Source organism: Rhododendron vialii, chromosome 6a (assembly GCF_030253575.1).
Source record: "Rhododendron vialii isolate Sample 1 chromosome 6a, ASM3025357v1".
NCBI classification, from domain to species: Eukaryota; Viridiplantae; Streptophyta; class Magnoliopsida; order Ericales; family Ericaceae; genus Rhododendron; species Rhododendron vialii.
The window spans coordinates 15,318,290-15,332,756 of NC_080562.1; the positions used below are offsets into that span (position 1 = coordinate 15,318,290).

The 14,467-nt window shown below is 40.2% G+C and overlaps 1 long non-coding RNA gene across 1 annotated transcript; it reads right to left on the reverse strand.

The window, feature by feature from the left end:
- Window positions 1-3,819: 3,819 nt before the first annotated feature.
- LOC131329075 (uncharacterized) lies at window positions 3,820-5,775 on the reverse strand. The gene is made up of 2 exons (XR_009200610.1): window positions 5,569-5,775; window positions 3,820-4,226 (listed from the first exon to the last, which is right to left on the reverse strand). It is a non-coding gene; the product is annotated as an uncharacterized LOC131329075 (long non-coding RNA).
- Window positions 5,776-14,467: the final 8,692 nt, after the last annotated feature.

A 14,467-nucleotide genomic window follows, 5' to 3' on the forward strand; every position in this document is an offset into this window, starting at 1 on the left:
TTTTCACTACATTAAGAGTTGCTACTGTGTGAAACATTTGGAAATAATATTGCACTCTAAATGAACTTATTTAGTTAATATACTTGTTTGAAATAATTAAATAAGTAGTGGAGCAAGTTAACGTACATGAAAATTTTGGCATTTACAAAAACTGTTTTAGCGTTATCAGAAATCATATGAATTACCATTCTTTATCTCATATGATACCCTTTACCTTTGATGGATTATATCAATTACTAGGAGGGTGGGAAGGCAAGCTTGAAATTGAGATTGCATTTTTTTCAATGGAATCCATTTTTTGAAATTGAATTTTGAAATGGCAATTTTTATTAGACTCAGATTTTTTTCAACGTTTTCGAGTAACAGGTGAAATCCAGTTACTAGTTTTATCAACCTCAAAACAGTTTTACTTTTTAAAGGAGTAAAAGCGTCCCAATACTCCAATTCAACTCACTCAATTCAATGAGTCCGGACATTTTATATATTAAAAATTATGGTTAAAAAATTAAGTGTTCCAAATTTTAATCCGTTTGAACCGGTGGAAAGATTTTAGTTTTTTAATCATTTTATCCTAAATGGTCATAATTAAATTTTAACTTTCTGGCTCTCGTTGATTAGCCCTAAGATATATTTGATTCTACAACTTTCTTAGGGCTAATCAACGAGAGTCTTAGAGTCAAAATTTAATTATAACCATTTAGGATAAAATGATCAAAAAACAAAAATCTTTCTATCGATTCAAACAGATTAAAATTTGGAACGCTTAATATTTTAACAATATTTTTTAATATATATATATATATATATATATATATATAAACAGGGTTGAAATTAAAATCGAATAGGAATACGTGGCGGTCCAGTAGTGAACTGGGACAGACACATTCGGATAAGGGATCCGGACTCAATTGGGTGGGAGTGGTGGGGCCCCTGTACACCAGGTTCAACACTCAAATTTTAAAGTCAAACAACTGTTCCTTGCCGGCCTTGGGAAGCCTTGGGAACCTCTTCTGGCCCCCACACAGTGTTCAGCATTCAAAAACAACTTTTTGAAATTTATCTCAGAATAGGTTTCCGAACACAGTGAAGACTATTTTTTTTTTCTTTCTTTTTCTTTTCTCTTTACGTAGTAAAATAAAAAGTTTAACTATCACCTAAAGTTAAGTAATCGGTAGGTGAAAGCTAACATTTTTATTTTGCTACATGAAGTTAAAAAACTATTGAGACATATTGGTTATAGGCTAAAAGATTAATGACCATATTAATCTAATCGGATAGATTATAAAATATAAAGTAGTATATAAAGATACTAAAATGATTAAGGCTACTGCTAACCTAAAGGATAAATGTATACATTTAGTTGATATTTTATTAGGTGAGGTACTGAACCGATTAGTAAAATTTAGTATCGTCATTAACAAACATAAGTATATCTTATTGAATAAAAGTTAGCTTGTGTTTTACTAATTCAAAAGGGCATCAGCCCAATCCTAATATCTACATGTTTAAATAATCGCACTTATAAACTGCTATGCTTGTGTTCACATTGAGATGTATGATGTTATTTAATGAGTTGTTATGGAATTGCTATGTTGTACGTGTTAGTGCGGACTTAGGTTCACTGGGTGGTTACGAGTAGTGATTCATGTAGACAATGTTAAATAAAGGAAAAATGGTAAAGTGTTAGAAGTGTGAGTGTGTGGATTGTAATTGAGCCATGGTGATGGCAAGGGTAACCAATGGGGCCCTGTGTTGAAATGGGTTACCTGCGGGGCCCAGTGTTGAAAAATGTTGTGACACTAATGTATGATACATCATGAGAAGTTTCTCTTCGAGGAAGGGACTGGGTCCCATGAGACGGTTATAGTTAGTGTGACATTAATGTATGATACGTCATGGGAAGTTTCTCTTTGAGGAAGGGAATGAGTCTCATGAGACGATTATAGTTAGCGTGGGGTAGTGGATGTCCGACCCTAATGTATGATACGTCATGGTATGATTCGATCCTCCTGTTATGGTCTTAAGTGAGAACATGCTAGGTACGTTACTTAGGTGAGCTCACCTAGGACCCTGGTGCAGGATAAGCAAGAGGAAGGGTGGACCCATGAGACGATTGTAGTTAGTGGATATGGGAGGAAAGAATCTCGTGGGGAGGATCCTTAGATTTCATGTAAGATGATGGATAGTAAAGAAAAAGACGATGTGCTATTATGTTGTATCTTCTGTGTACTATGATTTGTTGTATTGTTGAACTGCTAACTGTAGTGTATGGGGTTAGTAAGGTTGAGATTATCTACTGAGTTTCAAAACTCATTATAGTGCCGTTGAGTTGGCGTTTCATGTTAGGTAATTAAGAGACCGAAGAGTAGAATCCCCTGCAAAATGATCCGTACCAAAGTGAGGACCTCCCAGTTGAGAAATGAGAGTTTGTTGAGCCTTCGAGGCCATACCCTTAGAAGCTCTGTTAATTTGACGTATTTTTATTTAAATTTTTCATAAGTGTTATCACAATTGTCAAACTCTATTTCATTTTGTTGGTTTGTAAGACTATTAAGTAAGTTTGAATTTGGTATTTAAGGTTTCCGCTGCTAAACTATATTTAATAAAATTTCATTTCTTATATATCAGTTTTATGAATTATTAAATCAGTTGAAAATGATTTAATTAACGTGTCCGAAAATCGGGGCGTTATATGTTGAACCTCACTTTCTCCTCTTGATCTTGGGGAATCTTAGACCTAGATCTCGATTGTAGCTTGGGAGGAGCTAGATCTTGGTGGTTGGATCACTTAGGGTTTTGCTCAAAACCCATTGTGGTAGGGATTTCTTACTCTTGATATACGTTTATGTGATGTTTATGTACCTAGATCGTGCTTTGTTTCGTGCTTGAGGTTGGATTTTGCATTTTGGTCGAATCTGAAAATTTCAGCCCGTTTTCTGAGTTTCAGCCAACTTAAAACGGCCATAACTTCCTCGTCCGATGTTCATTTCATACAAACTTTATATTGAATCGAAGGTCTTGAAGACAGTTTTCCATTGTCAGGCTTAAAACTCTTAGTATACTGAAAGTTATGATTATTTGAGTAGAGGTGCATTGGTCTGCCAATGTCTGTTGGCTATTCCTAAGTTGTTTTCGTTCCGTGTTATGACTCCCTATGTGATTAGAACATGTTTAAGTCACTCTTGAGTATGATTATTTGTGTCTTTATGACTCGTTGTTCGATCTTGTCTCTTGGCTCTCGTTAGAGTATAATACTAGTGTTGTTGGGTAGGGAATGTACCGTAAGGTTGATAGGAGTACCATGGACAATCACTACAAGAAAAATCACATTGGGTGACAAGTGAAAATCGTCACAAATTGCATATTTTTCATCACAAATAGTATATAGGTGATGAAAAAAAAATTGTCGACTAAAGGTTGTCGAGGATTCCTCCCTGGTGATGAAATTCGTTTTTCATCACCCATAGTGCCTTTTGACGACGAAAAATTTTGTCACGAAAAAATTACTTGGTGACGAAATTCGTCACCAATTGTGTTTTTTATGACGAAATATTTTGTCACCGTTGCCATAATTATTTGTCACCCATTTTCAATTTCGTCACTAATTGTGGCAAGTAATTGATCAAGTTAAGCACATAGGAGACAAAAAAAAATCTTCACCGAAGGATTTAATTAAAAAAATAATGAAAAATAATAAAGGTGACAAAATATTTTGTCGCCTAAAATTACAAATTAAAGCCAATCAGTGACGAAAGATTGTCGATCACCTACACTCTTCTTACAATACAATATTATCCTGTTCATTTCAATACTCCGACAAACAAATAAATTATACATTACCCCATATATAATAGCCAACACATCTTCATAAACCAATATAATTATGTCCAAATTAGACATCCATTTACCACGAGAACTGTGTACTCTACACCAAAATGTCCATACACCCATAGGGTCTAAAGCATCAGTGTCCCCATGAAAAAAACATGAAAGGTAGACCATACCATATATGTTCATCATAGTTCGGTAGCATCATTAAAATAAAAAAAGAAGACTCGAAACTTCAACCAAAAAGGAGTCTTCATAGAAGCATATATCCAGAAAAGAAAACTCGGAACTTCATCCAAAAAAAGAGTCTTCATAGAAGCATATATCCAAACAAAAAGTCTTCGTAGTAAAGCGTATATATACCATCTTCCTCGCTACCAAACTTATGCATATTCAATCTGCACACATGAAAAGTAGGATAAAGTATTTTGGTTATGATATTAATAGAACACAAAATATTATGTAAACTTTACAATATACAAATGAAACAACAAGTGAGGACCTAACTTAAAATACAACATCAGTACCACGACCTTAAGCAAGGAAATATAGTAAGCCCCAAAAAACTAAGTCCTCATATTCTCTACTTTAGAAATAGAGTAAGGCCCAAAAAACTAAGTCCAGATTGGCATCAAGCTAGACCAGGCAGAGCATCACTAGAGCATGCATGTATCAACAATCATCAGAGAAGAAAGGGGCTCAATCGATAGCATAAGAACACCAGCATCAACAAGAGACAGACATATGTAGACCAGTAGCAACAACCACCATAAAGGAGTGAGTGAGTAAACAAAAACATCAGCAGCATCAGGTTTCTCAATCAGTGAAACAGGACATCATGTAGGCCTCAAAGAGAAATTCAAAGCTTTAACATCTGCATCTATGAATTGGAAACAGAATCTCATGACAACTTCTTAGCCCTCCCAAATATTAGACCAAAGTTCATGTTTTGTGTTTGGGCTAAATGTTTCTTCTATAATAGGCTAGCTTATTTCTTTATGTTATTGGGCTCATTTGTTAGGTAAAGCCCTAATTTGTGTAATGCCCTAATATTAAAGTTGTAGTGGAATGAAAAAAGTGTGTAGCAGCAAAGTTAGGCTGCCCCCTTTTGAGATCCAGATAGCAACATCTCTCTTCCCCTGTTTTTTCTCTTCTTCAGCTGCTACTGCCACCATTGAGGCAGTCCATATTTCCCCATTTTCTAGATATTTCTCCACAAAAACAAAAGATTTAGGCTAGTGTATAGCCAACAAAAGCAACCTCATGGAATCAATGCATAGACAAGATATGCACATCGGTACCACGACTTAAAATGTACATTTGTTCCTATGAATAGTGCCACACACACACATGACACAACCAAAGCAAAGACAAGATATGCGGGATCATAAAATTGTGGGCAGAAGGATTTGCCTATTAGTCATACCAGATAACACCAGCTTTTTTTATAAAACTACTTCAGTACAACATAAATTTGTGTTTTTACTTCTTATACCATATAACAGCAGCTATGAACTAAAACTTCATTGTAAAAACAAAATCTTAAAGACATAACACTTGTTGCTGAGAGAGAGAGAGAGAGAGAGAGAGAGAGAGAGAGCACTATCTTAAAAATGTGACTACTCATCTGAAGATAGAGTTACCTAGCTACCAGAACTTAGAACAAAACCAAGTATTGATCAAAAACTATTAAAGTGTTATACCAACTAATTCCAAAAAAAAAAAGGATGGAAAAGAAACCTGGAATTGCAAGAGAGAGACCAATCCGACTTGTACAAACAAACACCAATAGTTCCACAACTGAAACAAAGAAAATAATAATACAAGAATTAGACCAACTTTAGACATGGGCGCAGAATATTACCTTGTCCATCTACAATTGATCTTGGAAATTGAATAAATGAATTTACACCATTATAATATGGCTTCCTAATTCTCCCAAAAGCTGTCACCATCACTGCAGATAGAAGTGCCTCGAAGACAGAGAAATTCTGAGGTTGGGTTCGGGCCTGAAAGCTTTGGGCGTTTTAAACCTGATTGACATCGACAGCACGATTGGAGTCAAAAGTCGGAGCATCGCTCCCACTTGTGGCTGTATTGGAGTAGTTGCTGTTACTGAACAGTGCACTACTATTTCCAGAATAGGGTCGCGGCTTCACTTTCTGTGAGGAGGGCTCTCCCCTAGGCAGAATTCCACTCTGCAGTGCATCCTCAATGGCCAAACCAAACTCAAAGAAAGTCTCAAAGTTTGCAGATGCTTGAACCAACACAAGGTTCTTGGCATAGTCGGGCTGAAGATTGCGTGAGATGATGCGGAGTTGATCCCTCTCGCTCGAGCGTTCAGTCATTAGAGTGGCTTTGGCTCTGCACCTCTTAACGAAATCCGCAAAGGACTCCTTTGCTTCCATTTTGGTGGACTCTAACTCACGAGTAGTCATCTTGAGTTGAGAGTTGTAATTGTATTGTGCAACAAAGGCAGCCTCAAATGTCCTCCCAAGTTCTTCTTTTAGAGATGTCAAGAGACAGAAACCATTGAAAGGCGGGCCCAGAGAGAGTCTGTGGGAATAGCTGAGAGATAGCCTCACTTTCCACACCTAGCAGCTTCATTGCAGCATGATAGCCAAAGAGATGAGTCTTGGGATCACTGCTCCCGTAGAACTTAACCAAGTCAGGCATCTTGAATTTGACGGGAAGCCTAGCATTAGGGTATAGGCAGAGAAGATCCAAGTCAATTTCTCCTACGCTGATCTCCTCAGATTTTGAGACAGCTTCTTCTAGCTTAGCCATATTGGCCATAAGAGTGGCCATGTCAGGGTTTTGAACAGGCCTAACAGCAGCAAGGTTCGAGTTTGGAGCAGGCGCATGAGCCTCTCTAAGAATGGGTTGAACAATGAGATGCCCTACATGATTTGGATCCTCAACAAAGACAGGTTCTACATGAACATCCTCATCGTCCTCACCTTCCTCTTCAAGAGCTGGTGGAAGACGAGTGTTGATGAGATCATTCAGACAAGTGATGGAAGCATCAGTCCGAGTGGCCCTCTGTTGCATAGCAATGATACTATTTTGGAGGTTCATGAGCATGGTTTCTAGAGTGAGCGATTACGGCTGATCTGCCATGACAGGTTATTCTGATGAGCCTGAAGAAGAAGTTGCTGATGGGGAAGCCGACGGCATGGCTTTTTGCAATATCGATGGCAAACTAGACTGTAAGGCAGCCAACAATGAACTTGGAGAAGCCTCTGTTATAATTAACTGGGTTTCTAGCCTGACGAGTCATTGAAACGGATTCTGAAGACGTTCCCAAGTAGGTTTGGTTCTTCCTTTTGGTACCCTCTTGTTCGGTGCAATGGCTGCAAACTAGACAGTAAAGTAATTGAAGGCTCAGTGACGTTCCTGCAGCAACAGTTAATTGCAAAAAGAAATGCAATGTACACGTCATAGTCGTCGGTGTCCTCCTAGACTCTACAACTAAAGACAAGTCTGTCTCATGATGTCCGGACACTGCTAGAATCCTCGGAATTCTTTTCGAGGGTGTATCCTTTGAATAGATCGACTATGTAACAACTCCGATTTTCATCGAATAAAAATCTCGTTGTTATTTCAAATTACTTATTTTCTCTTAAGTGGCTATATGATTTCTTGTTTATTTTCGTCATAGTTAGATTTTGGTCATTTGTTAACTCTCGACTAGAAACCCTACTTGACCAATTTAGTTAGTTTCTAACCAACTAGTTGATGAAACCAAACTAACCTAGTTACTAGATGAACCTTTTGAACTTCTTGAACCGTTTTACCATTACCCATTGGTCAATAGAAGTTAGGGTAATCTTTGTCCATTGGACAATAGGCCTCCTATTAAAATATGTGGATTAGTACATGAATATAATATTATATATGTTTTAAACACATGTGCAAGTACATTTATTCTTTGTTTATTGGGTATTCTCCCACCCCTCTATTATCCTTTGGTTATTAACCACTAGGGAAACTATTACCCATTGAGTAATAGCACTAATCTTCCAACAAGGTACAAGGTTTTATTTAAATAATCAAGATTTGGATTCTCATGTACTTTTATGCATTAAAATATTGGGGTATATCTAAACCCTAGATTTCTAAAGTATTTTATTGATTAAACTAGTACTTGTACTCTATTATTATTTAATGTGGAGAATCCTAGCCTTTTTATTTAATTGGGGTACTTGGTACCACACATATATTTAAATATAGGGCATTTGTTCACATGCTTTGAAGGACATTTTGGTTATTTTAATATAAAACTTTCTTTATTACTTTTGTCCATTGGACAATAAATACTAGGGGTTTAGATATACCAAGATCTATCCTTTCATTGTCCTTCTATAATTATTTAAACACCAAATCTTATACAACCTAGCCTTCCCTCCATCAAATCTTCCAAATCTTCCAAGATCAAATCCAAGGTACAAATCCTAGCCATGCAAGCCTAAGGTTGGCCTTTGATCTTTCAAAGATTGCATGACAAGTGTCAAAAATTGAGGTATGGAGAGAGAGAGGGGGGGGCGGCCTTAGAGAGAGAGAGGGAGCTCAAGTTTTGGCTATAAATAGAGTCATTCCCATGCCATTCAACTCACACCTTTCCATTCTTCAACTTCTCTCTCTAGAAATCCTTTGTTCTTTCTTTGTTCTTCTTGTTCTTGAGTTTTTCTTGTGTTCTTCAAGAAACTCATCCAAAGCCGCCACTCGACCACCCTTCGATCCAAAAAGTTTAAGTAGTTTAGTCAAGATCAAGTTTCGAGAGAAACCTTCTCTTTCGAAGCTACCGGAAGACCACCGTAGGAAGTTACTCCGTCCGACCACCGATTGCCGTCCGTAAGCCGTTACTACCGCCAAGAAGTAAGGTAGGATCTCCTTATCTTCCATCCCAAGTAGGAAGTAGGTTATCATTATTTACTTTCCATCTCAAGTATAACGTATGTTGTTTTGATCTCCAAGAAAGAACGGTTTTTCGAAAGTTAAAAAACTTTACTATTTGCATCGAAGTATTCGTATTTTGATATTTCGAGGAGTTTGAAATGGTATACATGAATTGATTGTATTACTTGTGGTATATTACGGAGTTGGATGATCTTGTTAGATTACAATGAATGATTCATGCTTACTTTTGTCCTACCTTGGAGTCTTTGCATGGAATCGAGACACGAGAACCAAGAAAGTAGAAACATGGCACCTATGGTGTGGTTAATGAAAGGAAATGTATTCCGAGGAGGGAAATATTTTTGAAACTACATTATGACTGGTTTTGGTGCATAATATGAGTTGTGTGTGTGTGTGCCAATGGGAACCCGGCGCGGCGAAACCGAGGTTGGGTGTGTGGCTTGGTTATCCGCGGTATGGAGCCAATGCAATTGTGTGCCAATGGGAACCCGACGCGGCGGAACCATTGTGAGGATACTCGGGAACCCGAAATTGCGGAACCGAGGTTGGGTGTGTTAAACAAATGATTTTGGGAAATGTTGATTTGTATATGAAAATGGAGACACGGTCTACGATGAGTTGCGTAGGAGAAACTCGGAGAATCTTGGACACCAACGATAGTTATATAGCGATTGCGGATGTGTTATTGATATTGTCTTTTGTAGCTGTGTATACACGTATCATGTGGAAATCGATGTTTTATTATAACCTATTGTTTGTAAGTTAAGATAGGTGGGTAAGGATTTTTTCTATTGAGCTTTTGTAGCTCATGGTGTTACCTTTGGTGACCCTGACATATTATATCGGTGGCGATGCTGGTATAATGTGTCAGACCTTGTAGATGTTCAAGGCGAACAGTTCACCGTGGAAGCTTTTGGAGCAGAGGAGCTTGCTAGGATGGAAGAGCAGGCAGAGTAGTATCAGGAACCCTAGTTTCCTTCCTTGTTGAGTAAATGTACCCTTTACTTATGATGTATTTATGATGTAATAATGAGCTAGACTCTCTTTATTATGTAATAAATGCCTCATTAACGTACCCAAAATTCGAGGCGTTACAGACTAACACTAAGAGATGTCAAATAGTCTAAGCCTTTGCCTATTTCGTTCTCGAAGTTTCAACTTTGGAGTCAGAACAACTCGGTGTAGATGACGTGATACCCGAACCGGGGCAGCGTAAGCGACACAGTGCCATAGCCTAAACGGTGTACGTGCTGCGCACGATAACCAAGGTGGTATAAGCATCACGACATTCTCTCTATTGTTCCTTGTTTTCTGTTTGAAACCTCGATTGGGTATTTAGACAAGGACTTAGAAAGTCTTGATTTCCCAAAGTCTTGCTGATCTAAAGACTTTGAAAATTGATAACATGCACCATCGAGATGTATGACTCTTCATCCGGCCATGGTAGCGTCCTAATAAGCATAAAACAGACTCAAAAATGAGATAACCTAAAAGCCGCCTAGACATGCTCCTACGCAAAACAATATGTACGTACAATGCATACAATAGGGAAAGCAGTAACACGTAGACAACATATGGGGTTAGATGCAAATAACCTTACGCTGTAGTTACTTGTCCTAGTTTGAAGAGTTCTAATACTTTGTATATGCAAAGGCTGGTTTTGGTTCATAACGGATTCCTCGGACTAAAGCCAAGATATACTTCCTACTGCCCGCGTAACCACAGAGCAACAGTTGAACGGTAGAATGACTTATCATCGTCGAAGGTTGTTGGGCATTCGGGGTCCCTGGGCTCCGGTAAATTGTGCCGGCTTGCCAAACACTCCAACACGGCTATCCAACATCGATGCACATGAAGGTGCTAAAAGAAATTGATTAATGGAACAAAATCACAAATTTGCAAATGCCTTTTCAAATTTGGCTCTCTTTATTAATCAGAACTTAGAGGAAACTACACGAGAGAACAATCGAAAAAGCCCCAGTCAGGATGGCCGGACACGAGGTCCTGTTAAATCACCAATCCTTTCTTTAGTAGCGTGAAGCTCACTATTTTGACAGACTTTTGGGGGATTGTTCTCAAGCGTATTAAGTTCTAAGTATAGATCAATATTGATTCGATATCCCCAGCAGAGTCGCCATTGTGGGCAGCAAGCCCTAAAAAAGGCGAATCGATGAGCGTGCTTTTTGGCAGACAAGCGCCCAATTCAGAGTCGCCACTTGGGTTTGAAGGTTCGACACCCAAGGAACCGAACTTGAAACGCTCGCTGAGCTGTTTGATTTTTGAAAGAGGTGAAGGCACTAGTTTGTCATAACCATATCTGGGTTCGGGAGCCAGGTTATGAGAAGGGAAAGGTTTTAAGGCACCCCTCTCACCCAATCCGGAGATCGGTCTCTACTTAGGCATTTGTGAAAACATTTGCGATTCTGTTTGATTAATCAATTCTTTAGCCAATTTGGGGCGGGGAACAGTTTAATGGGGATTAAAGCTATAACATTTTGCAGGATGTGATCGATAGCACGGATGCGAAAGCAGTAAATAGGATAAAACAAGTTTCTATTGAATAGAACCAAAACCCAGCACACACATTTGGATTTTACGCGTGCAAGGAAGAACTTGCATGCACTGACCAAAGCCACTGCATGCAGTTCACTACAGCGTGTGCAAGTCCACAACATGTGAGCGTGAGTTTGCTTCACTCACAGATTCTGTTTTTACCCTCTTCTGGGCTCTAGAAGGACCAGTGCACGCCCAAGACAAATCAAGCAGTCTAAGCAGTTCTAAGCAGTTATAATATACAGTTTACATGGTTGAAAAAGCCCTACAAATTAACAAAATACCCCATAAACAGTGTGGGGACAAAACAACGGCCTAAAGCCAAGTTACCAAAGCAAAAACCACTCACTGGTCAAGGACTGACTGGTGCGCGCTAGTTGCGCTCTGCTGTGCGCTGGTATGAGTCAACTTTCCTGTGTTTGGTTTTGCTCATCCTGGGTTCTGGGACAAGTCCAGAAGATCCCAGGGGTACTCCATAGCAGCAGATATGCATATTGAATTAAAAAGCAAGCAGTTTTAACAAAAGAAAGTAGTAAATTGGTTGTTATCATGCTTAACAGTGACCTATATGTAATAAAAGCATAAAACAGTGGGACACCAATCCCTAAGTGGACCTGCGCGCGCAGCCACGGAGTGGCGCGCGCGAGAATGGGACTGACACACGCTGGTTCCTACCAATACTATTTTTGAAACCTTGCCACCTTTAGGGCCAGGACTGGTATTGATTACCAGCTTTGACCCTGCCAGCCCCTCTCAGGAATCAAAACGTAGAGTAGAACAAAGGCAAGCTATACCTTTGGTTTTTGAGTTTTGAAAGGTGTTTGAACTTTGAGTTGAGGTTGAGGTTGTTTGAGGTATTTGTGTTGTTTTTGAGTAATGGAAGAGGAAGAACAAGCTATGCTCTTAAATGTTTAGGGTATAACCCTTTCACAAAACTTGAACCTTTTGAAAGAGAAACAAAGGGGAATATATATAGGAGGAGATGAAGGTGAATCTGGTTTGTGCAAGGAGAGGAGCTCAGCCAGTCCACGAGGCCGCCTGAGGGTTACTTGGTGGTTAAGCTTTCCTACCAATAAAGGTGATGGGGACAGGTTTTGACCGGCGCGCACAAGAGCCAGTTTGGCGCGAGCGTGTTGCGCCCTGGCGCGCGTGGGTTAACGATCAAGCTTTGACTGTTGACCACACCTGGCAGGTTGACCTGCGCGCGCTGGTGCCAAACTGGCGCGAGCATGCCAAACCAACCCGCGCAAGGGTCAACGGTCAAGCTTTGACTGTTGACCACACCTGGCAGCTTGATCCGCGTGTGCTAGTTCTCAACCAACGCGTGTCAGTAGGGTTTTTGACTTTTTGAAGTGGCTTAGGATTAGGTTAGGTTCAAGGGTTTTGCAAACACTCAAAGCTCAAACACTTGACATTCTTGAGGTGTTCTTGACCCGTTTCATCATTGGGGAATCAAATACCGTAATTAAACTAATCTGGAAGCCCTGGTTGGGGTGTCTACACCAAGCGTGCTGAAGTTGCTTCATAAAAATACATATCATTATCTATTTTGGAACTAACAAATACAGGTACAAAGAAAAGGGCAAGCTACTGTTTGCGGCCCCTCTTGGGTGCATGTCGAGAAGAGGAAAGATGAAAGATGAAAGCGCTCAGGAACTGAGATATTGATCCTCTGTCCCTTGCCTCCATTGTCAACTCTGGCACCTTCATCACCAGCTCTTGTACTCCCCCTTTCACTAACGTTAGCACCCTGGGTAACAGACACCGTCGGGGCCCACTCCGCCTCAAGCTAGAAAATGTGAATGTTCATATTCACGTGAGGATACAGAATGGAAAGAAGAAGGTTGAAGGATACATACCGTTACTATCCGACTTCGCTGCTGTCGAACCAGGGGGCCTCTGCACGCTGAAATGCATGCAGCCACTCTTGAACTACATCCGTTGGCACCTACAATGGAAGTCGCGTTATTTATAGCATATAGGAAAGATATACCAAAGGCAACTGAAACTCACAAAGTTACCTGTTGAACCCCAGTGGGTAGCACGTAAAGCTGAGTAGCACACGATGTTAGCGTCAAACACTCCTCTTCTCCATTAACATTATGAAAAGAATGAAGCTAGGAGCCCGTGGCCAAGCAAGAGGAGCAGCAGCAATGGTAGTGGTAAGGCAGGGTCAGCGAGGCCAGGCAAAAGGCCGAGTAATCTCCCGCTACAAGAAAATCTATGGCCAACTGTCTCTCGAGAGCAAGTAGCAAGCCCTCTCTTGTTAAAAGATGAGTCGACCTCATACCGGCTGGAGGAGGAAGAGGAACAAGCTGCAATGCCTCTAAGCGCGGGAAGTACTGACTCGCCACTCTCTCTCGAAGGTACCAAGCCTTCGAGAATGGCCCCTCCAGAAGGAAGTGTTGGTTGTCCAAAGCTCGGGCCGAAGTCAACTCCAAAGGAGCATCATCAAGCAAGGTATCCCACGGATCGAATCGCACTTGTGATCAAGGAAATAGCACCAATATAACGAAATGGAGAAACCACGTAAAGATGAAACGACATGATGCATTTTACCTGATCCACCGACAAACGATTGAGAACTCGTCTCCAAGCCAGTAGATCCATAGCAGGCGATCGTGTCCTCCGAACTCCTTTCCGCCAACGGGCTGCTCGCAGAACAAACCTTTGCTCCCTATGCCTCGTTGGAGGAGGAAACTGTAACAGGTGCTCCAAAGCCCAGAGCTACAAGCAAAGATAAAAGATGAGCATGACTTACAGAAATCAAGACAGTAAAAGAACGATAAAAAAAGCGGAAACATATACCTCAAGAACACGGTGGTGCCCACCCAGTGAGAGGCTAACGCCTCGAGAACAAGCACTCAAGTGCCCATACAGCATGGCTAAGGCAAGAGTCCCCCAGTCAAACTCTGCTATAGTCTCCAAGTTAACCAAAGTAGCCAAGAATTGAATATGTACCGAGTTCTCCTTGTTACAGAACAAGGTTTGGCCAAGGAGGTAAAGAAGAAAAGCCCTCACCAACTGTTGCGTCGATACCTTAGAATCAATGCCCGTATGATCGAACTGTTTCCTAAGCCAGGAATAAGTAATGTGGCCACCTGCTGGCACTTCAGGAACTTTCCCTAGAAGGTATGAGAGGGCTCCTTCTTGCTCATGAATCCTC